Source organism: Meleagris gallopavo, chromosome Z, assembly GCF_000146605.3.
Source record: "Meleagris gallopavo isolate NT-WF06-2002-E0010 breed Aviagen turkey brand Nicholas breeding stock chromosome Z, Turkey_5.1, whole genome shotgun sequence".
Classification (NCBI taxonomy): domain Eukaryota; kingdom Metazoa; phylum Chordata; class Aves; order Galliformes; family Phasianidae; genus Meleagris; species Meleagris gallopavo.
Window position 1 is genome coordinate 39,524,084 of NC_015041.2, and position 10,497 is coordinate 39,534,580.

The 10,497-nt window shown below is 41.8% G+C and overlaps 1 protein-coding gene across 4 annotated transcripts in view; it reads left to right on the top strand.

Annotated features, from left to right (window-relative positions):
* The window catches only part of SECISBP2 (SECIS binding protein 2), a 189,891-nt gene that overhangs the window by 49,216 nt on the left and 130,178 nt on the right, over nucleotides 1–10,497 (top strand). The gene's annotated exons all lie outside the window — the stretch shown is intronic.

The following is a 10,497-nucleotide window of genomic DNA, read 5'->3' on the forward strand; positions in this document are numbered from 1 at the left end:
AAAAAAGGTGGGAACTTGAAATAACTGGATTTTATTTTTATGAGCACAAGTAAAGGGATATTTCATAAGTCAGTATGGTGCACACATTACATTAACTTTGCAGATGCTTCATTCCCTAGATTTCAGATTTTGTTCTTGTTGGGAAAGTGAGAATTCCAACTTTGCATATCAAATAGAAATATGCATATGAAATGAACAACAAGCTTCAAGAGAACAAAATAGCATCTCAGTAAATACTCAGCAAGATTTCTTAAAGCAGTTATTTGTGGTGCTTCTTTCTGCCCATTGGAGACCAACAGTTTTCTAGAAGGAAGATGCACCTGGACATCTGATTTTTTTATTTCGCCATCAATCTGCCATAGAAATACAGGACTAACCTAAAGTGAAATTACTTCTAATGTTTCCAGCAGAAAAGAAAACCTGGGTGAAGAGGGAAAAAAAAAATCTGATCCCATACAAATCTATCATGGTTGATTGGGGAATTTCTAATTGAGAGCACATTAGTAGAAATCAGGCATAATTCACAAAAGCAGCACAGGGCTGGCAGCTCCTGTGTCCCCCAGTGAATACTCTTCTCAGTATATATTATGATGTGTGGTCTTCAGGAAGCTTGTTCCGTCAAATTCCAATTTCTCCAGCATACAATTCTTACAGCCAAGTGCTGTTTTCTAAACAAAACCTTATTTACTAAGGTACATAGTGTTTCAGGATTGCAACACAGTACTGGTTACAAATCAACAATCCCCCTACATAATGGGTATTTTTTGTTACTCATTTGATCCAGTGATTATTAGAAGAATTTAGAAAGATACTGCTTTGAAAGATTGATATTATTGCAACAAATTGCTGGCAGAAAATGCAGATCAGAGATCAGACATTGAAGACAGTCTAGACAGTGAGGACACTTGAGTGAAGACTGATTAAAAGTTTCATTAAATGAGCTCAATCAGTATAGCCCACTGTCTATCGGCAACTACATGCAGTACACCCAGAGCAGAGCATCCAGGCTGGTCTGCAGCAGAAGTGCATTTTCTTCTAGGCTTTGCTGCTGTTTAGCTCTGGCAGTATGATGAGCATCACTGGCTTCACTGGTGTTCTCACACACAGAGAAGTATTTGCAGGATTAGAACTTTAAACCTCAGTCACAGTACCACACATGCCTACATCCAGTAGACTCACAAACCTCAGTAGCTCCTGTTGCTCCATTACTCAAAGTAAGAAAATCTAAATATGTGTATACTTATCTGTAAGCTATCTGTAAGGCCTTCTTTAAATAACTAATTGAGGTGAGGGATGTGTCCTACACTATATTTAATAAAAAGAGGCATTTATAGTGCTGGACTGATTTTCAGAGTACAGAGCAGTGTATTCTGGTTTTGACTGGGATAATATTACTATTGCTTTATATCATGAGAGCTGGCATAAAATATATAGGTTGCTCTGAAAATAATGCCTCCTATTTATTCCCATGGAAACTAAAGCAGCTACAGCAATCATAAAAACACCACTTGATAGAGCAAATTCTCACCTACAAAATGCTATTTTTCACTATAGTCACCACCATTACCTATGCATTTTCACCAGTAATGGACAAGAGCTTGCGTGCCGTGCTTGTTATTGTGTAGCTATATCAAAAGCTTGTCCTTTGTGTTGCTGTCACCACAGCTGACCACCACCACCACCTCACTGTGCTCACACTTGCTGTTTGGGCTCTGTAAATATTCAGTAAATATTGGTGAATGTCGATGGGAGGTATTTTTTATGCATGGAGTGTGTAATGTTTTCCTCTGTATATAACTTCTTTTAAAGTTCTGAATGCAGATTTGGCTAATATACTCCTTCAATGACTTAAGCTCACTGGTTATACAAATGTCCATTCCAGCTGAGTAGCCCATTGAGGTGGCTCCATGAGGTGAGATACAACAGGCAGGCAAATGCTCCCTTGCTTGTATGAGTGGTGTGGATCTCATTGGGAGCCATTCCCTGGCCTCTGCCACAAGCTGGTATACCATCATCTCAGTTTAGGTTTTCCGGTCTCTGCGGTGCCGTAAGTGGTAGTTCATGGAGTGTTTTCCATGTTGGCTTTCCTGCAAGGTCAGTTTATTGCCAACAAAGCTTTCAGGATGATTAAATCTGAGATGCTAGCAGTACAGAGCACACCCCACTCAATAAAGCTTACTATTATAAAAGGGAATTTCCCTAGATCTCTTCCATTGAGAAGGAAACCGAAGTATGTGGAGCTAGTTCTTTGCTATCAGCTTACATATGTGAGATGACTTAAATATTGCCTGGCAGTAGCTATAATTTTGTCCTGTAGTCACCATGAAGCCTGAAATAAAGAGGCTTCAGCCTGCAGTGTTTTCAGCCATTCAGACTAGGTAAATTTATTAGCTTTGTTTCTCTTTTTTCTTCTTGGCACTATGCTACTTCTTGTTTTCATGATTTTATATTCTGGAGTGGAGAGCAATACAAGCTGATTTCTAAAAAAAGCATCTTTCCAATTTTTCTATTGCATTATCTAGTTTCACCTGAGATTTGTAGCATCACTGCTTGAAAAAAAAAATTAAAAAATAATTAAACAAGTCTTTATCAGTTGTTTTAAATCCCCCAAGTTGTCAAGAACCAAGTAACGATGATCAATTATGTGAATAAGCAGTGTTTATGTCTTACACACATGATATGCTATACAAGTACTGCACAATGTTTATTTAGAAGTAGATAAAGCAGGCACAAACTGTTTCAGCTTTTTTTTTTAATTTGAGCAATATCCTTACATTACTTCTTTCCCCACCTTTGCTGCTTTACTTCATGGAGCCCATAGCTACTGTGCAGTTTGCTGCCAACATAGAGATCATTATTTTGTGAACAGCATTCACTTTTCACATGAGGGGTAGGTTTCAAAGTTCTTCATCTTCCCTGTGGTTTTACTATGAGAATTGTTGTAGGATACCAGTGAACAATCTACCCAGCAGCTGGGTAACAAAGTATGCAGCTAGATAAGATGGGTACGTTCTCATTAGCCTGCACCTCATATTCTGATGTTGGCACTGGCAATTCTTTAACATGTACTGGTAACTGTGTTAATTATACTAAGGGCAAAGCAGGCCCTTTCTTTCCTCAGCTTGCATTTTGTCACCTTCTTGCAGCAAATAGTTCCAGCTCTGGAGACCTGCCTTTTCAAGTAGCCAGTGCATGTTGCAGATGCTGCCACCACACACAAGAATGCGTGGGGAGCTGAGAGATGGAAACTGCATGCTGTGTGAATCAGGTCATACGTCTGTTATGGAGCCTGGTAAGTGAAGGAATCCACCAGTAGCTGATGCTTTTCAGATAAAACACTGACGATGGCAAGAAACTGCCCCTGTCCCCCAGCCCAGTATCAGGCTTACATGCCTTAGCAGTATACTCCTATCGTCCATACATGAGTGCTGTAGCTACATGGGGAGGAACATTAGCAAACCGCTCTGCAGTGTGTGGGACCAAGGCTGCTTTTTCCATCGTGTAACCATTCCTGTAATCTCCACAGCTATTACCTGACTCTGAAGGCAGCAGACCATTTGTTATGTGTACAACTTGTCCTTTGCTAAGTCTGGTAAAGAACAATGTGCCCACTTCTGCTAGGAGGATTTTTCTCTTGAGGCATGTTTTATTGTTGCTGAGGAACAGACCATTGTTGTAACTTGCATTTTGTACACTTAAGGAACATTTTTTCAAGTGACAGAAAAGCAAGCCTGTCCAAGTGATCTCTTGGCAAAGGAAGCCTAAATTGTGCCTACTTAAAGAGGCAAAACAGCATTTCCCATGTAAATAAGTACCTTCTTACAGGTCATGAAAATCCTACTGGTTAGCAAAATTAGGTGAGTGACTCTTCCCACCATCAAACAAATGTTATTGTACTTCTGCTGCCACTGCCTCACTGACTGTCTCACACTGCTGCCACTGCTGGGTGCTGGATTTATCTTGTTGTGGGCTAGCTGGAAGGTAAGAGTGTCCCTGATGACTAATTTGCTTTGAATGAGACTAAATGGCAGCCTGTGGAGAATGACAATGGAGCACTGGCTGCCAGCTTGCACAGGAACATCGCTGTTCCCTTACGTCCTTGTGGCTACGGCAAGCCTGGGTGCTCTGCTTGCAACCACCTAGTAGGGACTGTCTGCACATGGGAGAGGCACTACTTCAGCGCAGGCATGAAGCATAGCCAGCAGAAAAGGGAGAGAGAGCCGTTTTGGGTGGGGGAGGCAGCTGGACACTAGAGTCACACACACCTTAGAAAATAAAGGTAGATGTGCCATAAGCCAAAGATAGTCAGAGAAGAAAGAGGAACAGGAAAAGGACTGTTCTGTATCCATTGCTTGGCATGATCATCATTCCACATTGGAATGGAGAAGGTGAAAATAACAAGAAAACTACACAATAAAGGGATTCAAATATTTTTTTAAACATCAATAGTTATGTTAGTTTACAATGCAAGCAGTCAGTATAAAAAGTGGATGTAGTTTCAGTGAACAGAGCTAATCCAACCAAGAAAAGAACAGCATTGACTCAAATGCAGTGACCATGCATATTCACAGGATTATTTCCCATTGTCATGAGAGTGGAGCTGAGAGCAGCATCAACACTCCAGCATGATTCCAGGGGAGAACACTTCTTCCTGTTTCTGCAGCATAAAAATCTCAAGCTTTGCCCTGCTGGCCTAAAGGGAAGTGTGTAATGCACTGTTGGCTTCTTCCTGTCCTCAGATCCCTACACATACGAGGCAGTTGGCCGAGGTGTGCTGGGCACAGATGCAGCCACACCAAGCTGCCCGCCTTTCCAGCATCCAACGGCCTTGTCCAATTTGTGTAGCAGTTTTCACACTTCTTGTCCCTGGGTGCAGGCTGTGAGCCGCAGGACAGCTGGTCACTCAAGAGCAACTGTATACAAGTAGAAATGCCCTAACTCAGCACTGACTGGTAATGCTAGTTTCCACTCTCGCTTTTATTGACACAGAGAAGATACAGCTTTACAGGGGTTAAGGTTGTTACACTATCTACGATATCAGAGCCTACTCATATCACCTTAGAGCTTCCTTTTGATTTGGCCTATATGTCTTTATCATAGGTTGGAGACAGGGGAAAAGACTGATGCAGAGAAGGGATTATCACACCAGATTGACTTGCCAGGGTTAGTAAAGAAAAGATGAGGCATGACTGCCTGGTTGGCTGAGGGTGTCTTTCCTGTGCAGTGTTGAGAAAGACATCTTGGGTGCTTTCTCCTCCTGCTTTTCTGTCTTGGGCACAGGTCAGTGCTTCAGACTAATCTTGCAGTCAGCCCTTTGTGAAAGGTTATGCTCTTTATTTATTTTTTCCTATCAGCAAAGGGCAGAGCTTACCTTTTTTTAATCTTCCCTCCCCTCTACCCCCCACTAGCTTCCTGCTCTTTCAGTGTTGCATTCTGCACTTCTGGCAGAACATTTTGTTACTGCTACAGCAGATTGAATGAAAGCTCCCGGACATTGCCAATCTGCAGGGTGCTTGCAGCACGTGTGCAGGACTCTAAGAAATTGTATTACACTTATGGGAGGCCTCAGCTGATTTGGGAAAGGTTGGAGGGGGAGGCATGGAGGTGGAAGGAGGGGCAAAGCTAAGTCAAGATGGAATCCCAATAACCAGAGGACAGTGATCTTTCCAAAAACAGCTTCTGATTCCTTGGTACGAAGTGCTTATAAGCAAACTACCAACAGCAAAAGTGCATGCAGGCAGAAAACAACCTACCAGCTCCCACTAATTGATAACTGGGGCAGCATTTACTTACGAAATTTGGCTGGGCTTTTGCTTCTCTAAGGCTGCACAGTCCTGTTTATGTACAACCTGTCCCATGCTATTGCTTTCTCTCCAGTGAAAAAGAAGTTTTGGGCAGCTGAGGGGAATGATGGAATACTGTGAAAATTGCACAATTTGCATTGTTGTTTGTCCCTTTACTTAAGATCTCTGTGAAAACAGTGTCTGCCGATGATCTTGAGAAAATAAATCTTTTCTCTTAGCAGGAACCCAAGGAAGATGGAGTTTATTTTGTAACACGGTCTCTGCAAAACAACTCTGTAGTTACAGCAAGCATTGGCCGCCGACGCTCTCCAGCTTGGGGTGCTATGTCAATAGGCCCATGGTTATTCACTTTCCAATAATTGTTTTCAGTGCTGAATTATCTAGCTCAAAATGAACTGCTAGAGCCAGAATTTAGTATGTAGAGAACTATTTCTGAGTATTTGTTTTCTGCTTTAAATTCTTCACAGTTTAGCACCCTGTCATTTGCAGTAAGTGCTGAATCTACTGTTACGTGACCAGCATGTGCCATGGAGCTGCTTGTAATGGGAATTTTGCAGGTAATCCCTTCATAGCTGCCATAACACATTGCTGCAGTTTTGCAGTATTAGCTACAAAGCTGCACTCGTCGAAAAGCCCAGTTAACTCCTTGTTAGGCTGCATCTGTTTGCATGTGGTCCTTGTCAATCCAAGCCCATTCAAGGCTGACTGACCACATCCAACCCCTGGCTCACCTGGGCCTGGGGTGAGCTGCTGCAAACAAAGGCAGAGAGGAAAGCAGAAGTAGTTCCAAGAAACTCTAAACAGATAAAAGTCTTTTAATGTTGAATGCACTGACCTTGTATTTACCAGCTACAATAAAAAACAAAAACAAAAACAAAAATGACCAGATACAAGTTGTAATGTGACATTCAATTTAACCAGTGTTAAATTGGTTAAATCTATCAAATTTGGATAGACAGTAGACCAGCTTCTCAGACCCCTGCTGTGATCAGTATTTCTCCTGCAAAAAATCCATTTCACAAGGAATCTTCATTAATTGCATTGTGATGTTCATTAGTGTGTAGGCGCACATGTTGGTATTGCATGCATACGCATGTTTTAAGCCATAAGATTATTTAAAGGTTGCCTGCAGATGCTTGCTCAAATTGCAAAAGTGTGCATGCACGTGCCACTTTCGAATGTGCATGTGAAAACCTTTCTAAAAAGGTACAAATTTTGAAAACATACAGATGTACATCTGCTATGTGCAAATTGCATCAGAATTATGGGCAGATTCTGTTCTCAGTTATGCTTTTTCCTCTTTGATCCACGGGCTGACGTCCTACAGAAAATTCTAAGTAGAAAGCTTTTAGAAAAATTGATTCCTGCGAACTGTTTAGATTTGAAGGGTCTCCTTTTCCTGGAAATGGGTAGGCTATTCATCCTGGGAACTAGTGGGTTGAGAGTACATATGATTTTTCTCCTGGAAGATGACTGCAGTACTTTGAGTCACAGGGTAACAATATACATACAGATATCCTTTCCTTTTATTTGTTTTAAGGGAATGAAAAACAAGAACAAATCAACAAACTACCTTAGAGGAGATTTTGCGTCGAAAGGTTATATTTCTGGCCCAATTATTTTCTGACCTAATTACTACAGGCAGAAATTAAATGGAACGTCATTTCCCCTGCAAAGAGCCACATGAAAAAACATTTACAGGATTGATGATTGTGTTGATCTTGTTGCTCTGTTATCAATCATGGTGGGTCAAGGCAACCTTTTAAACAATGTGCTGTAAAGCCCTGCGCAGTGGCTACTCTCCTAAACTGCAGTGACCTAGGACTACATTTTCAGGATGGAATGCAAAGTCCTGTAAACAAAAGCACATGTGAGAGGTATGCCTTCATTTGCAGCCTCTGTTCCAAAGACACAACTGCAACTGATTTATATACACAAATAATTAGGACTGCCAACAGGCATTTGCCTGCACAAACACTTCATTTACACATAAGGTCATGCTACTTGAGTGGATGGTTTTCTATAGGGTGGATAAAACTTGACGTCAGCTTTCTCAGGCTGAGTGCAGGCTCATTTCAGACTCTTCTGAGGTGTTTTGTAAGGTATGCTCTGTGTGTATGTGCACAAACACATGTGCATGCAGCCCTTGACCTCATTCAAGGTTTTCAAAGTGGAATTTCATAGCTGTAATATGGAGCTTCTTTCATACCCAGCCAGGACTTCTGCCCTCTGCTCTTCACAGCAGTGAAGCACAGTGTACTACACAACTGTGGCATGGCACCCCTGGCAGCCAGCACCTCAGGGGGAAATATCAGTCTAAAGTTTGCCCAGCAGAAGAGCGGCAAAGCCTTGTAGCCCATGTTTACACCACAGCCATGTGCTTTGATTTTGTCCTGCCTCTTTTGTTTGCTAGCATTTGGGAATCTGCTGCAGGGTCAGAGGGCAAAGCTGCTGTCATCTACACTGTGCACTTGTCTCAGCTGAAAGACAACAATCTCCATGCTGGGAACACAGCATGAGAGCTGGGTGGGTTTTTTTTTCCACTGTTCTTCACATTCTGCAAGTTTCCACTGGCAAATGAAGTGTTTGACTTTTGGGCATTCCAGTCACACTGTTCAGAGAATTAATGTTGACATCAGGTGATAAGATGGGGGAACATGGGTACAAGGCTGCTAACTGGGCAGCTTATGGAGCCTGCAGCTCCTGGTGGTGGTTTGACTTACTGGGTTACTGTGAGCAGCAGCAAACGTTTTGGTTTCACAACAGAAAGGTGGGAAGATCTTCAGGGATCCATATCAAAAGCACTCAGACTCAACACAGTGGGCTATTGCACAGTAGAATATTCTCCTGTGGAAGAAGTATGACCATTTCTGATTCTCCATTTGCAAAACTACTCAGATTTCAGGAGGAGATTTGACTACCATTGGCAGATTTGTTGCAGAAACTTCTCATTTTGTTCAGAAACTTGCAGACACTGTGTCTAGTGTGTCAGCCAGTTGCAAAGACAGTCTTTTTACTGCTTTTACATTTTTTTCCTCTTGATCCTCTCACATGCTGTGCATACGTGTGTCATAATCTTCTCAAAAATCAAACATCCAATTTTTTCAGTGACTCTCTACTCACTGTATCTTTCATCCTCCTTATCATTTTGATGGTTCTTTGCAGGAGGACATGTAAGGTAGCATTGCCATCAGAGGTTAAACAACTGTGCACATACCTGTCTCAACAATTTCTCAGCAGCTGACATGGCCCTCTCCACACAATTGGGACAGTTTTTTCTATCAAGAAGCCCATAGACATGCATGTGATTCATAGACATGGTGCCCAAGGGGCTTCATTTGGTATTTCGGTGTTAACTGTGGGCTTCCTTTTAAGTTCATCATCTTTGGAATTGAAGGCCCATATATGTCTGCATCAAGCAGACAGAACTCTGCTGATCTTGGTGGAGGGAAAACCGCTTGCTTTGCTGTACTTTCACACAATGCCTTCAATGCTGGAATTAATTCTGGCTGTTTTCAGAGGTACTTAACATTTTTTTAGCCTTTGGATTATTTATTTATTTATTTATTTATTTATTTATTTATTTATTTTTTAATCTGAGGATTAGCTAATAATGGGATTGCATTGATAACAAGAAAGGTTTTTTGTCTTTCCTTGGAAGAGGTACCACGTCTGTCAACAGTTTCATGTGCAACCAGGTCTCCAAGCCCCCACAAGTTCATGTTGGAGGATCAGGTCTCTCCATCCATTTTCTGCTTCTTTAAATGAAGAGTAATTTTGTTTCTAGGTGGAAGGTTAGATACAACCATCCCTGTGTTTGTACAAATACATTTGACTCAGATATATGTGATACACAATAAAGATAATAATGAAAAAATCAGGTAAGATAAAAGAAAATCAGATGCAAGCACTATAGTGCAGAGAGGGAAAAGCTGTCTAAAGAAAGCCTGAACAGTGCTGCTTATAACAATGAGACCTTTTCCTGCATGCTTCACTGTAGCTGTCACCTTTAATAACCCTGCTGCCCCCAAAGAGTGTGTTGTGGAAAGCGTGTGCCCCACAGTGTGCCTGCTGATGTCTGCACACAATGATCTGATCAAAGGGTCCTGGCTCCTTCTCCTTCTTTCCACCTCTGTGTCTAAAAATACACTCCCCAGTTTCCTAAAATTATTTTTTCCATGGAAGCAAAGGCTCTTTGATAAGTGATTACATTCATGACCATGAACTGGAGGGAACACAGACCATGAAACAAGGGGAAGTTGGCCTGTGTAAGGCAGGGTGCCTGCTCTATGTGTCTGCGGTTGCCTGGGACTATGCCAAGCTGCTCATACAGAAGCTTGCTTTCAGGTCGTTCCTCTTCCAAAGAATATTGCACAACAGTGAAGTAAATGAGTTTGAGAAATCCAACCATAAAATTACACCTGCTTTAAACTATTTCAACTTCTGCTGGGATGTTCACCAGCACCTTCTGGCTGATCATTCCTGGAATGTCTAGGAAACTACTTTCCCAAATCCTGGCAGGTTTTTCAATCCAGCTGCCCAGGGCCACACGTGGGGAGAGGGAATGGTGCATACCTCTCCTGGCAGCTGTCAGTGTGTTGGCCAGAAGCCTCGATTGCCAGAACTGTTTCTAAGAGTCGAAATAATAGCAAAACTAGGAGGGTAAAATGGCTTTTTTTTTCGCCAAATTAGT